Here is a 5,409-nt window from a genome sequence, read left to right on the forward strand (position 1 = left end):
ATTTATTTATTTATTTATTTATTTATTTATTTATTTATTTATTTATTTATTTATTTTATTTTTTATTTTTTTTAAAGATTTTATTTATTTATTTGAGAGAGAGAATGAGATAGAGAATGAGATAGAGAGAGAGAGCACAAGGGGGGGAGCGGGAGAGGGAGAAGCAGACTCCCCACTGAGCAGGGGAGCCCGATGCGGGACTCGATCCCAGGACTCCAGGATCATGACCTGAGCCGAAGGCAGTCGCTTAACCAACTGAGCCACCCAGGCGCCCCAGATGGAGAATTTAAAGCAAGGATCATAAGGATAGTAACTGGATTTGAGAAAAGAATGGAAAATATCAGTGAGACCCTTAACACAGAGTTATAATCAATCAGGGGCACTTGGGTGGCTCAGTCTGTTAAGCGTCCAACTCTTGATTTGGGCTCAGGTCATGATCTCAGGGTCATGGGATCAAGCCCTGTGTTGGGCTCTGTGCTCAGTGGGGAGTCTGCTGGAGATTCTTTCCCCCTGCCCCTCCCACTGCTCCACTGCTCATGCTCTCTCTCTCTCTCTACAAAATAAATAAAATTAAATTAAAAAGTATCAATCAGTGATGAAGAGTACAATAAATTAGATTAGAAATAAGCTTGATTCAATGAATAACAGGCTGGAAGTAGCAGAGGAGTGAATTAATTACCTAGAAGACAAAGTAATGGAAAACAATGAAGCCAAAGAAAAAGAGAGAAAGAAGAATTATGCAAAATGAGAATAGACTTAAGGAATTCAGCGTCTCCATCAAACATAGTAACATTTGTATTATAGGAGTCCCAGAAGAAAAAGAGAGAGAAAGGGGGCAGAAAATTTATTTGAGGAAATAATAGCTGAAAACTTCCCTAATCTGGGGAAGGAAACAAACATCCAGATCCAGGAGGCACAGAGGATTCCCATCAACATCAAAAAAAGCAGGCCCACAGCAAGAAATATTGTAATTAAATTTGTAAAATAAAGAGATAAAGAAAAAAATCTTAGAAGCAGCAAGACAATATAAGTCATTAACTTACTAGGGAAAACCCATAAGTCTACCTGGAGATTTTTCAACAGAAACTTGTCAAGCCAGAAAGGAGTGGCATGGTATATTCAAAGTGCTAAATGGGAAAAATCTGCAGCCAAGAACACTCTATCCAGAAGGCTATCATTCAGAATAGGAGAGGTAAAGAGTTTTCCAGATAAACAAAAACTAAAGGAGTTCATGACCACTAGATCAGTCCTTCAAGAAATAGTAAAGGGGACTCTTTGAGTGGAAAGTAGAGACCAAAAGTGACAATATAAAGAATGAAACACAAAAGCAGTGAAAATGAGTATTTCTGTAAAACATCAGTCAAACTCACAAAAAAGATATAAAATATAATAACATATATCTAAACTGTAAAGAAGAGAGAAAAGAATGTATTCGAACTTAAGCAACCATGAACTTATGTAGATTGCTACATGCAGAAGAGGTTATGCACAAAACTAATGGTAACTATATATCAAAAACCACTAATAAACATGCAAAGAATAAAGAGAAAGAAATCCAAAGATACCACTAAAGAAAATCAGCAAAATATGAAAGATCATAAAGGATCAGAGAAAATCTCCAGAAACAACCACAAAACAATAAAATGGCAATAAATATATATCTATCAATAATTTCTTTGAATATAAATGGACTAAATACTCCAATCAAAATACATACTCTTAACTATAAAGAATAAAGTTACAGGAGGGAGGTGGCTAGGGGATGGGTTAAATAGGTGATGGGGATTAAATAGTGCCCTTGTGATAAGCACTGGGTGATGTATGGAAATGCTGAATCACTATATTGCGATCTGAAGAGAAACCAGAGTGCTGAATCACTATATTGTACACCTGAAACTAATATCGCACTGTATTTTAACTAACTGGAACTGAAATGAAAACTTAAAAAAAAAAGTCCAAGATGTTCACTGAAGATAAATTCAAAGCAATGAAATACTCTCATGCTAAACTTGAAGATGCAAACTTCCATGTTCTTGAGGCCATGTTGCAAAAAACTGAGGATGGTCTCTAACAGCTGAGGGTCACTGTCCCACAACTACAGGGAACTAAATTCTGGCAACAATGGTGGAAAGAGGACCCTAAGCCTCAGATGAAGCCACAACCCTGGGCAACACCTTGATTGCAGTCCTGTGAGCCTTCAGCATAGCATTTGGCATAATATACTCCTGGCTCTAGGAAATTCTCAAACAAAAATGTGTGCTGTTTTAAGCCACTAATTTGTGGTAACCTGTCATTAAGGCAGTAGAAAATAGTGTTACTCCTTTTCCTGTAGTATTCTGCATGTTTGATCAGAAGTCAGTTAGTCTGAGCCTTGTTCATAAAATAAAAGTCTGTGAATTATTTTTCTTCCCTGGAAATTTCTATAGTATTCTATTTTGGGCATTCTAAAATATCACCATGATGTATCTACATATTCAAAAACATGTACTGGAAAATTATTATGTGTCATCTTCCATTTTAATTGCTAGAGGTTAAGTGGTGAATAAATAACAAAAGACACTACAGCCATGGACCTCATATGAGAAAAAGTAAATATATAAGGTGATGGATATTATATTTGATTATAATAAGTAATGATAACTGCTCTAAAAAAACTCAAAACCTTAGTGGTTTAACTCAATACAATGTGTGGTGTTTTTGTTATAATTATTACTTCCATTTTCCTGCCTTTCCTTTCTATGTTTCAGAGTATATTGCTTTTAATTATCTCACCAAGAGAATACATTTATTTTGACTAGGTTTCAATAAGAAGGGAGTCTTGTTCATTTAACTTTACATCTCTGACAATTAGAAGAATTTTTTATAGGCTACCTATGGAACCCTGAATTTCAAACCTGTTATTTTTTTCTGCCATCCACATAACTCCGATGCTGAGTGCCACGGGACACAGTCATATCATGATAAGACCCCTGTCCCCTCATTTTTACACCATGACATTAAGTGAATTGTCACAGTGGGTAATCAAACCTCCTAAAAGCCATTTATACATATGGATAGTAATAAATATAGATGGGAAAAAAAGCAAAATATGTGAATATATTATCCCAAAGCCATCCACATTAGTCTTAATTCAATATTCCCCTTTTCAGATCCTAAAATACCTGCTACCTCTCCAACCACACACAACAAAAGGTGAAATGTGAGAGATGGAGTCAGAGTAGAAAAAGGCCAGTTTATTAAAGGATTACAGTTAAAATATCTTTTACAAATATATGCAAACACATGTTCAAAGCCCTCTATGAGTCCTAAAAGAAGCTGGATCAAGTAAGAGCCCTGAGTATTAAGTTTTACTAGCTTCACAGTAAATCCACCTCTAAGCACATGAAGTTATCAAATGCCAGGCTTAGAAGTGATGCACATAATTTATCCCCATGTCCCATTGGGCAGAAGTCAATTCCCCCCATGGCCAACTAACTGCAAGAGACGTTAGGAAATGTAGTTTAATTGTGCACCTAAAACAAAGTGAAAGCAAGCTTTCAGTGAACTCTTGACACTGTCATAGCTAATGATAAGGGCTGTGCAGGAACACAAAGAAAGTTGAGGAAGAGACGCAAGGGGTGAAGTTAGTTAATTAGTATAGGGGTATCTGGGGAACCTATTTCAACTACAACCAGTATGATTTAGGGCTTCTAATCATGGTTTATGTTGCAGCACTGCCTGGGTTTAAATCTTGGCTCTACTCTTACAGACAGTCTGACTTTGGAAAAACTAATATATCTCTCTGTGGCTCAGTTTCTCCATCAGCAAAATTGGGATAGTATTATCACCTAAAGTCTTAAAATTGTGTCTGACAGTCTACAGTATTTGCTATTATTATTAGGCTTTATTAATAAAGTTATATTTGAGCAGATATATGAAGATGCAAGGGAGTGAGTCATATGGAAATATGAGAGATATTCTAAATAATAAAATCAAAATGTAAAGAGGCTTTGAATCAACTTGTAAAATTTTGCTGACATGAGTCTAAAATTTGCTCATTATATTTAGAAAGGTAGAGAACATTAGTGTCCTTTACAAGAACTGTATCTGTGGAATGATAGAGGGTAAGCCTACTTAGAGCAGGTTAGAGAGAATACGAGGAAAGGAATTACAGGCATTAAGTATATATTGTCATTTTAGATATTTGCTATAAAGTGGATTACTGAAAGAGAGTCTTCTGGAGATCAAGTAAAGGTGTTGTTGAGACAATACAGCATATCTGATTGCTAATGAAATGACTCAGTGAAAAGGGAACTGATGTTGAAAAGAAAGACAATTGTTTACTTAGGCAGAGAGGATGAAATCCAGGTGCAAATGAATCATATGAAGTTTTCTCTAATAATGGGGCAAAGGCAGTAATATGGACATAGGTTAAAAGTGTGGGCAAAAAAAGAGCTTAGAGAAACTCTTTCTAATTACTTCTATTTTCTCAGTAAAATAAAAAGCAAGGCCATTCATGGAGAAATGACAGGAGCAGTGTTATTAGTGATTTGGGCTGAAGAGGGAACAAGTAAGATAGATGTCTAAGAGATTGTGAAGATGAATGGTCAAGAACAGTGATTCTCAAACTTTGGCATGCATAAGCATCACCCAAAGAGCTTGTTAAAACTTAGATTTCTGGCTCCTCCTCCAGAGTTCCTAAATCATTGCATCTGTGGTGAGGTCTGAAAACTTATTTATAATAAGTTACCAGGTGGTGCTAATCCCAGGTGTTCAGTGACTACAGTTTGAGAATCAATTAATTAAGGAATTTAGAATTCCTGTGCAGCAAACACAGGTGCATTGATCATGGATTGTGTGAAGGTTGTGTATTTTTCTCTTACCATACACAGTTGAAAGAAAATAGACATGGATTTAATCATGATTTGTTCTCCCAATCTCACATAAGTGGCCAGCAGAGAGGGGATTTAGGGTGTATACAATAGTGATTATAACGATGAACCAAAGACTCTGGCTTCAGGAAGATGTGACAAGGTGAAGGACACGAAAAAAGTATTAGTGTGTGCAAATAAAAAGAGTTAACATAGCAGACCTTCGACTACTATGCTTTGAAAATCCTATTTACAAAATTGCACCTTGACTGGAATCTGGGAGTTTGGATTTAAAGACAGACACATAATTCCCTGATAGGAATGGCTTATGTTTTCTAAACTGTATGTATAAACAATATGGCTTATGCTCAACATATGTTTTCCTTCTCTGAGTCTAAAATTTTGGTACATGCTAGGCAGACAGTGCCTACATAACCAGTCTCCAGCAAATTCTTAGGGAATGAGTCTCTAATGAGCATCTCTGGTAAATAACATTCACACATGTTGTCACAACTCATTGCTGGGGGATTTAAGGGCATCTTACATAATTCCACTAAGA

The sequence above is a fragment of the Neomonachus schauinslandi genome, chromosome 2, assembly GCF_002201575.2.
Source record: "Neomonachus schauinslandi chromosome 2, ASM220157v2, whole genome shotgun sequence".
Classification (NCBI taxonomy): Eukaryota; Metazoa; Chordata; class Mammalia; order Carnivora; family Phocidae; genus Neomonachus; species Neomonachus schauinslandi.